Consider the following 10,987-nt stretch of genomic DNA (forward strand, 5'->3'; position numbering starts at 1 on the left):
GTTGGACTCCGATTTTATCCCCAAACTGGGCTGTAAGCTGTCTTGGAACTGAGTAGGACCTGCATGTCCACCTCCGCGATTCAGTCCAACTTCCTTCGTGGGACCAAGAGAATATTTTGATGAGACAAGGTACTCACTGATTCTAACCCTAGGGACTCTGTGATCAGTTAACCACACACAGTTTTGTTTTGTTTTTAATAGCCCCATTTTCCAATTTGGAATGTGTTGGAATCACATGGAGAGCTAAAAAAAAAAAAAGTCCACAAGGGCTTGGCGGCCACACAGAGAGATAAGGATTTGATTGGCCTGGGCTGTGGCCTCGGTCTTGGGAGTTTTAAAAGCTCTTCCGGTGATCCTCGTGTGTGGCTGATTCTGCCAGGTCAGAGTTTTCTCATCACCCACTGTAACCATAGTGATGCTACCTAACTTGTCACTCCAGGGCCCCATCCGCTCATTAAAATCAGTGAGTCCATTTAGCGGTTTGAACACCCACCTCTATGCCTAGGATGGACACTGCTGCATGTCCACAAAGGTCTGCTCCCCTCACACTGTGTTCCCCGTGCCTCAAGACCCTCTTGGAGGATATAGCTGGGTTTAGGAGGACGATGAGTGGGGTCATGCATGATAAACCATTCCATCACTCCTGCCTCAAGCTGTGACCGCCAGCCCCTTGCATCTACACAGCTGGGCTACCTGTTGGAAATTAAAACCACCAGGCCCTAATCCAAACCTATTGAATCAGAAACTTTGGGAGTGGGGTCCAGCACGCTGCCTAACGAGACCTGCAGATGATTCTAATGCTAAGATTCACGAATCAGTGCTCTTCGTCCTTGGTTCTTAGACCTGGAATCACCTGGGTAGGGGTTTGCTTTGTTTTAGTTTTATTTTGAAATAATTATAGCATCACAGGAAGTTGCAACAATAGCCCAGGGAGGTCTCATGTACCCTTCCTCCAGTCTATTAAAAATATGCCTGCAAGCAGCACAAGGTAAGGGTGTTCAAAAATCTAAAGGGGACAGGGCACGGAGAGCACAGTGGATGGACTTGCTTGTATTTCTTCCCATCCTGTTCTCTTCTTAGCCCTCCACTTGAACTAGCAAAGCGAGATCTCACGGTGAGAAATTATCTTGTGTTATTGGCATTAAAGGAAAAAAAAATTCTGACAGATAGGGGTTCAAGGTCTGAGGAATGAATGGGAATTGGAAATGTCAGGGCTGTGGTGTTTCTTCGTTGGTTCAGGTTTTTCACAGAATAAGGTGACTATGTCTAACCTGGGGCCACTACCAGCATACACATCTTGGTTATTTTCAACATTTTAAATTGTAAAATTGGAACTTGATTTCAGAGCTCATTTGTATAGTTATTATGATAAATGTCCACTAGATGACAGCATGGTCTTCGAATAGGTGCTACTAGCGGGTTCTGCAGCCAACATTTTAAATAACCAGTCCTGAAGGTGAAGGGATTGAGAAGTACAAATTGGTGGTTACAAAGTAGTCATGAGATATAAAGTACAGCATAGGAAATACAGTCTGTAATATCGTAATAACTATGTATGGCGTCGGGTGGGTACTAGACTTATCCAGGGGGTCACTTTGTAAATTATATAAATGTCTAACCACTATGCTCTACACTTGAAACTAATATAATATTGTATGTCAACTGTAATGGAAAAATAAACAATAATACAATTTAAAAATAAATAAAATAACCAATGCTACAAACTGAGAAATGTTTCTCTAACTGAATACCAATGAATGAGTATCTTTTTAAAAAACAAGTCTTTCTGTGTTTAGTGTGGGGCTACATTTGACCCTTCATGTGGTCGTTCACATGGTCCGCCACTTTTACTAGAATGGCATATTCAAATTTTGTCATGAAATATATTACTGTTATACAAATCATTATAATTAACCTCAAAATATTGCACACAGATAAAATGGTGATTACTACATAATAACCTAATTAACCAATTTCATTTATCATGCGATTTTAGGAGACCAAAATTATCAGTGTACATGTCATGCAGGGTGTCACGCGGGGTCTCAGGTCCTGCTCCCCACATAAGAACGCAGGATATGGTGAGGCCAAAAAGGAACACCCACGGAGCCATAGATGGGGGAGTCATATCACTATATATTCTCGCTGGCGGCCGGGCAAGACACACGAAGTAGGATCCACATGATTGGCAATCCGCCATCCACTTTTCTGTTTGCCAACAAACCAACCAACCAACCAACCAACCAACCAACCAACCAACCAACCAACCAATGCAGTCACGGCAGTTACATCAGCAGCCAATTGACCAACAGGCTACAGCACCGGCCAATCACCACCTGAGCCAGCACCCCACCCCTTGCCCCCATGCGAGCAGAGAGCCTGGAAACTGCTCTCTGGCACTGTGTCCCCATAGTACATATTTTTATTTAAAAAAATTTAAAACTTTTTTCAATTACAATTGACAGATGATATTATGTTAGCTTTAGGTGTATATATTTTTAATTGTAACAAATTCTAGGATAAACTGCTAAGTTATTATGTAACCTCTCTGCTTGTCAGAAAAAATTTTTTTCTAAAATCAATACATGACTTTTATTGCATCTTCAAAATATCACAAATGAGTCTGAGGAATCACTCGACATCTTGGTGTTTCTGTAGCTGGACAACTTAGGTCTTACTCATCAGCCTTTTTCAGAAACATAGATCCCATCCCCAAATTTTCTGATATTCTTTTTTTTTTTTTTTAACTGTTGTGGCTTGTGGAATCAAAGCAGCTGAATTTGATACAAGTTCAATATCATTTCCTTCAATGATTCACTCATCTTTCTGGGCTTGAGATACTGAACAAGCAACACCTGACCTCATCTGAACCCTGCGGATGTATTTTTCACCCAGGAAATTTTGGATTTCAACAAGAGAAACATTCTCCCGAATAATGACATTGGTGGTGAACTGAGCACACACAGGCCTCATCTGGTGACGGGAGCCCGTGTAACACCCTTGATCGTGTTCTGTACATGACTCCAGATAATGCGGGCAGGAGCCAGTTCCTTTCTATTCCCCCACCGTTTGTCAACTCAGAGTCTCTTTTTCTTTCCAAGGAAACTGAGCTCTACACTGATGTGATTGAAGTCCCTCTGCAGGGTGCCTCTGGGCCCCTCACAATACCTGTAGTCCATTCAGAGTGATGTCACACTATCTGGAATGTCCACCATCTGATTGCTCAGAGTGATCTGTATCCTCACAGTAGATGTGGCAAAGAGAACCAGAAAGAATTTTTTAAAGGCCCAGAAAGAGTAAACAGAAAGACAGTGAAGATAAAAATGAAAAAAAAAAAACACAAAAAAACTTAACTGGATCATTGAATAAAGGCTTCAAGAAAATGGGTGGAGTGCCAAGGAGGGAAAGATTTTATAGCTCCTAATTTCAGCCAAATACAGGATACAGCATAACGGGACAGCAATGTTCTCACGTAGGGTTCTCCCCCCACGTTAATTGTTACTGATGAAGCCCACAAAAAACTATAACATAAAAATACAACAAAGAATCAATTCAAATGAACATACTCCCCCCCATTTTTTTATTGTGGTAAAACACATATAGCATAAAATAGACCATCTCAAACATTTTTAAGTGTCTAATTCAGTAGTAAGCATATTCCCATTGCTGTGTCACCAACCCCCAGAACTCTTTTCAGTCCCCTCTCCCCACCTCCTGGTCACCACCATCCTACTTTCTGTCTCTATGAATTTGGCTACTTTAGAAGCCTCATATAAATAGAATCATACAGTATTTGTCTTTTTGTGTCTAGCTTCTTTCACTCAGCAGAGTATCCTCAAGGTCCATCCATCTTGTGGCACTTGTCAGAATGTCCTTCCCTTTCTAGGGGTGAATAATATTCCATTGTATGGATGGACAACATTTTGTTCATGCATTCATGATTGATGGACGCTTGGGTTGCTTCTGCCTCTTGGCTGTCGTGAGTAATGCTGCTGTGAAAGTGTTTGAGTCCCTCCCTCCAACTCTTTGGGTGTCTACCCAGGAGTGGGGTTGCTGGTAATTCTGTCCCCATACTGTTTTCCTTGTGCTTCCACAATGCACAACGGCTCCGATTTCTCCACATCTTCACCAACACTTGTTATTTTCTGTTTTTGTTTTCGTTTTGGGTAGTGAGGGTGTGACGGGTACCTCACTGTGGTTTGATTTGCGTTTCTGTAATGACTGGTGATGCTGAGCATCTTCTCATGTGCTTTTGGGCCACGTGTGTGTCTTCTTCAGAGAAATGTCTATTCAAACCCTTTGTCCAGTTTTTAGCTGGGTTGTTAGTTTTTCCTGTTGTTGAGTTGTTGGAGTTCCTTATATATTCTGCATATTAACCCCTTATCAGATATATGATTAGCAAATATTTTCTCCCATTCCATAGTCTGCCTTTTTATGCTGTGGGTTATTTCCCTTTGATGCAAAAAGGGTAGCTTTTTAAAAAATATTTTAAACAATTTTTTAGGTATAATAAAGATACAGTCAAGTGCACATATTATTAGTTTCTGACTTAATGTGTTTCAATGTCTTTGTAGACCTGTGAAGCCATGATCACAGTCCCGACAATTTCCATCGTCTTCAAGAGTTTCCCGTGAGTCTGTGCAGGGCACCCTCCCTCTAGCCCAGGTGACCACCTCTCTGCTTTGCATCATTCTAGGTTAGTTTGCACTTTTTAGAGTTTTAAGTAAATGGATTCACACAGTAAGCATGTACACTTTGGGTGTGGTCCTTCCACTAAGAATTTTGATTTTTTGATTCAGCCCTATTATCCCGTTTCAAGAATTCATGCATTTTATTCTTGGGTATTATTCTGATGTGTAGACATAACATTCTTTCTTTATTTAACTGTTAATGGACACACAAGTTGTAAAATGTGACTTTTTCATTATGCATAAAATTCTCCTGCTTACGTGGCCATGTCCTCACACCCTCTTTGCATCTATTGATCTGCTTATTTAGGCAGCCGTGCTCTGATAACACTGTTTGAATCACCGTAGTTTCATGGGCATCTTTTTCGTTATTGTTTTCTTTTTGTTTTATTTTGGGTGTATGCGAGCTCCTTCTCTTCCTTGTGGCGTTAGAACCTACTTAATACATCCACTAAAAATCCCATTGGAATACGTCTTTTGTTGCCATCCCCAGGTGGTGACACAGTACTGTGGGGACACAGTACTGGCTGAGTCCAGGAGGTCTGGCTGTGCCCAGAGAGAGTGGCAGTGCCCTGAGAGCCCTGGCTGTGCCCGGGGAGACAGGTGGTACCCTAAGAAGCCCAGGAAGTCTGGCTATGCCCAAAAGAATTGGTAGTGCCCTGAGAAACACTGGCTGTGCCCAGAGAGCCTGGCTGTGTCCAGGATATTGCATTCACCTCCAGGCTCCTCGCACAGGGCCCCTCGCGGAAGACGCTTGTCACGTAGATTGTGAGACGAGAGCCTGTAGGGGTGGAGTGTGGGGACAGAGCCCCAGAAAGCAGTTTCCAGGCTCTTGGCCTCACATAGACAGGTGCTGGCTCAGGTAGTAAATGGCCATCAACTGTGACTGGATGGCCATCAGCTGTGGCTAGTTGGCTGTCAGCTGTAACCAGTGAGCCATTGGCCACTAATATAACTGCTGTGGCTACGCTAGCAGGAAAATGGGGGCTAGCAAGAAGATGGTGGCTGAGCTAACAAGAGCGGATTGCAGAGAGATAGATGCCGCCAGAGAGAATATAGTGATATGACTCCCCTACTTATGGCTCCGTGGGTGTTCCTTTTTGTCCTCACCATATCCTGTGTTCTTGTGTGGGGAGTGGGAGCAGAGACCCCACAGGCTGCCCCGCACGACAAGTACCCAGAATATGCCATTAGCCCCATGAATGTTGGCGGAAGGAGTGAATGGATGACACTAGGGTATGTCATAGAATGAAGGTATGTCGTCATTGGGAAATAAGATAGACTTTTGTCTACTGCTCTGGAAAAATAGATAACTGAAAAGAAGCAGGTTACCTAACCAGACCTGCTGTGGTTTATTTGCGTACTTGGTACAGGTGTGTGCAGGTATGTGCATCTGTGCATGTGTGTGAAAGAGCTACACCACACTGGGAAGAGGGTCACCATGAGGGGATAATAAAGGGACAGGAACAGGCAGGACACTGCAGTTTTCTCTGCGTTTTCATAGCTGCCATCATTGGAAACAGTACAGATACTTCCGTTTTAGTCACAAAGCCTATCAGTGACCAGCAGGTGAAAAAAATACACAAAGTTGTATCTAGTCTAGGTTGCAAGAATGGAAACATTGAACCTGTGTGGGAGTCCCAGCAGCAGCACCTGTCATCAGCCACGCAGAATAAAACAAAACAGCCTCAGCCGTTACAGGTGAGTCTGTCCAACTTCAGCCCCATGTGACTCTCCTCCTGCTATTTCAAAGTTTTAATTCCCTCTAGTGGGTTCAAATTAATTTATTCCCAAGCTCTGTTGCCTGTGGCCACGGTGTTTTTCCTCTTGAATCTGTTTTTCCTACCAGCTCCCAAATGGGTTGAATAATCATCCTAATTACACAGCCTGGTGGGAGGAAGAACACAGTGGCCCCGTCAGGTGCCTGCGAGGGTTGTTAAGGCAGTTTTTAGTGAGGCCCAGAGTGCCCCACTCAGCTTCTGCCAGTTGAAGTGCTAAATTGGCATCAGAAAGTTCACTTTGTTGATACGGAAAACTTTATTTGTCAACTGCCAGCCCCCAGGGGGACCTGCTTTGTTTCAATGCTTACTTTAAATACAGTGAACATGGTCTGTTTCTGTGGGGACAGAACCCCAAAAAGCAGTTTCCAGGCTCTCGGCCTCACATAGACAGGTGCTGGTTCAGGTAGTAAATAGCCATCAACTGTGATTGCACGGCCATCAGCTGTGGCTAGTTGGCCATCAGCTGTAACCAGTGAGCCATTGGTCACTAATATAACTGCTGTGGCTACGCTAGCAGAAAGAAGAGAAAAATGGGGTCTAGCAAGAAGATGTTGGCTGGGCTGGTAAGCGTGGATGGCAGTTTGCGGACAGTGTGGATCCAGCCTCCAGTGAGAGTATAGTGCCGCCAGAGAGAATATAGTGGTATGACTCCCCTACCTATGGCTCCGTGGGTGTTCCTTTTTGGCCTCACCATATCCTGCGTTCTTATGGGGGGAGCAGGACCAGAGACCCCGCCGGGTCTCCTGCATGACAAATGGTGCAGCGAGCAGGGTCTCCCGCATGACAAATGGCGCAGCGAGCAGGGTCGCCCTGCACGACAGTTTCTGATCAGAAAGTGAATAGCCATACATTAATTGGGTACATTTGGAAAATAAAAAAAGTGATAATGGAGAATATATAAATTGCCCATAATCTTATCATGTAGACAAGAATTTTAATGTTTCATGTGTGTCCTTGTGATATTTTTCCTGTATATGTGTGTATATATACATTTATAGATACATAGATACATATCTAGATACATTATACATAAATGTATCTGTGTACACAACTACATGTACATGTATATACATTATGTAAATATGCATATATACATTATATGTGTGTATATATTATGCACATACATATGTTTAAAATGAACAATTGGGGGGCTACTGAAGAGACTCAAACACAGCAGTGACATGATCAGAATTTCCTTATACAAATCAGTGGGGCAGTCACTGTGGGGACAGCTGTTGTGGGGACAGAGCCCCAGAGAGCAGTTTCTAGGCTCTCGGCCTCACGTGGAAAGGTGCTGGCTCAGGTAGTAGATGGCCGTCAGCTGTAATCAAATGGCCATCCGCTGTGGCTGGGTGGCCATCAGCTGTTACCAGTTAGCCATTAGCCACTAATATGGCTGCCATGGCTATGCTTGGGGGTTGGTTGGTTGGCAGAGAAGCGGAGGGTGGATTGCGGCTAGCAAGTGCGGTTAGCAAGCAGATTACATTGCGGACCATGTTGATCCTACTTTCTGTGTCTCGCCCGGCCGCCAGCAAGACTGGGGTGCAGGAAGACCCCTCGTTGGGATACTGGCAGATGTTTGCTTTTGTGTCTCGACCAGCCACCATCGAGAATACAGTGGTATGAACCCCCTATCTATGGCTCCGTTGTTGTTCCTTTTTGGCCTCACCATATCCTGCGTTCTCGTGTGGGGAGCAGGAGCTGAGACCCTGCATGACAGCTGTCCATGGTGGCATGCACCAGAGGGAGGCCACTGCAGTGACCAAGGTATCCTGATGTATGATGACTGCGCCTGAGTCAGACAGTGGATGGAGAAAGACAAAAATCTGAGAAACACTCAAAAGTGGAAAGAGCAGGTATGTGAGCTCATGTGCTGCAGATGTGCTACAGATGTGCTAAAGAAAAGCAAATGGGTGGCTTTTGGGGGCCCCAAAAGGAAGCCCAAGAGGAGGAGCAGGTCTGAAGGGGGAATTAAGTGGGAAGGTCTGTGGATGTCCAGAGACACATTTGGAGTCCGTGGGATGCTCGGGTTTAGGACTCTGGATGGTAACAGCTGATGGCCACCCAGCCACAGCGTATGGTTGTCTGATTACAGCTGATGGCCATCTAATCATCCCACAGCCATCATCCCAGAAGGGTATCAGGGTAAAGGACCAGAGGAAGGACCAAGGGAAAAATAAATGGGACTTGGGTAACCATGGGGGTGGCAGAGTCCGGACAGGGAGAGCCAAGGAGAGATGTGAGGGGCAGTGAGATGTTAGAATTCCTGGAAGCAGGTGACTCCTCAGGGACAGGGGGCAGCTGGAAGTTCACCTAAGGCTGATCTCCATGTTCCCAAGAGAAGTTATGGGGAGGACATGGGACACTTGTTCCTGGGACATGGGCTGTGGCGTCCCTTCAGTACCAGACGGATCACTGATGTGCAGAAACTAGATGCCCACCGTCCTCACCTGGCTGAAGAGCTAGCTGCCCCCACACTTGTCTCTTCCCCACCACCACTGCCGGTCCAGGGGACTCTGAAAGCCTCTAGCACATTTCCAGAGCTTTGCCTTCACTGCCTCTTGGTGTCATCCCTTGGGAGTTACAGAGGTACAGTGTCAGGCCATCAACCCCTCTTTCTCTGTGAGCCTCCTTTGGGCCACCTATAAGGCCTTCAATAAATACCGGGCACCTACCATTTCTAGGCCTGTGTGGATGCTGGGAAGACAGAGAAATCTTAGAGGTCCAGCCCTCTATCATCTCACAATCAACACACAAACACATCTGCTGTGGTTTTCAAAGTTGGTCACGGCACTCTCTCCAGTCTCATGTTCTAGACTTGCCAGTTCCTCATGGAGTCTGACTTCTTTTAGCTTGTGTCTTCCTTTAGGCTGGGAGGTGACTTATTTTTATCCAACAGTGATCGACAGGACGAAACAATCTCTTCCTTACTTGTACTGAAGGCCTGAGTTGCCTTCAGTTGACTCATTGCTCTGAGGCTGCCATGTTGTGAGGAAATGCAACCAGCCCATTCCTCATGAAGAGTCCGTGGGACAACATGAAGAGAGAGAGAGGGTGGCCAGCCCCAGTTGCATCAGTCCCTTCAGTCCCTTGTAGTTCTCCCTCTAGTCATCATATGAGAGACACTCAACCAGGACCATCCATCCAGCAGAGTCCTTCCCCAGATTCCTGATCCACAGAAACCGTGAGTGATACTAAAATGATTGCTGTTGGTTTAAGTCACTAAGTTTTGGGGTGATGTGTCATTTAGTTACCAAGAACTGGAACAGCATCATATCTTCCCACCCTGCACTTCATTTATTTTTTTTCAATTATAGTGGACATTCAATATTATTTTATATTAGTTTCAGGTGTACATCACAGTGGTTAGACATTTATGTAATTTAGGAAGCAATCTCCCATCTGGCACCATACCCCACCTTGCAGTTCTGATCTCACTTCCTCCTGACCGTGTCCCTCATAAGATTCACCTGCTGTCTCAATCTGTAGGATCAGTTTATCTCACGCCTCTCCTCAAATTTACTCTTCTGTTGGTCAGAAGAATTTGTGAAATCTTTGAAAGCATGCACACTCAAAATTTTAGTGGATGAAAATTCGATGGGGCAGCCTGGTGGCTCAGGTGGTTGGAGTGCTGTGCTCCTGCTGCCATGAGCTGCTGTGAGCAGGTGACCAATGACTGGCGACCAACGGCCTCAGCTGGGTGGAGCGCAAGACACATAATACCAGCATGGGCCAGGGAGCTGCGCCCTACAACTAGACTGAGAAACAACGGCTTAAAAATCGGGGGTGGGAGGGTGGGGGCAAAAAAAATTTGAGTGTTTGAGTAGCTAAAGACAGCTCTTCAAGGATTTTCACATTCAGGATTTGTGAGTGTGCCAAGCTGTTGATATGAAAGTAAAGTACGGATTCAAATCTTGCCTTCCCTCCTTATTGGCTTTGTGACTTTGGGTCACAAAATATCATAAGTAGGTTTAAATCAATATCACAAAAATGGTATGTTAGGCCTTTTTACAGGTTTTTAAAGAATTCTGTGTTGTCCTGCCTGCTGGGGAGGCACACATGTCTGTTTGGCACTGTCATTGTTGGCTGTTCCAGGAACGTGTTCTGGGAGCCTCATTCAGTAAATGGGTTCATTTGATTGAAATGACTGGCTGGATGATAGTTTTCACATTACAGCTTTAAAAAGGCATAGTTTGTTTTGTTTTGTTTTGTAAGTTTAAGTCATTTCCATTAGTAGTTAAGTAAAGAAATACAAATAAACAAAAATGAATGTTTAATAAGTTTTGCTCAAGGTTTTGTTCTTGGTTTAGTTCATTCGTGGTTTCCAGAACAGATACTATAGGAATTTTGCATTTCCTGATTTGCTGTGTGGAGATTCTTCTAGGATGCATCATGTGGCTATAGCATCCTGCACAAAAGACACTGGGGCTGATGGAAAATCATAGGCTTCCATGTCTTATCTGTCCTTCAAATTCTTACCCCACTTTTCTATCTCAGGGGCTTTGTACAAGCTGTGCC

This window comes from Rhinolophus sinicus, linkage group LG11 (assembly GCF_036562045.2).
Source record: "Rhinolophus sinicus isolate RSC01 linkage group LG11, ASM3656204v1, whole genome shotgun sequence".
Lineage (NCBI taxonomy): Eukaryota > Metazoa > Chordata > Mammalia > Chiroptera > Rhinolophidae > Rhinolophus > Rhinolophus sinicus.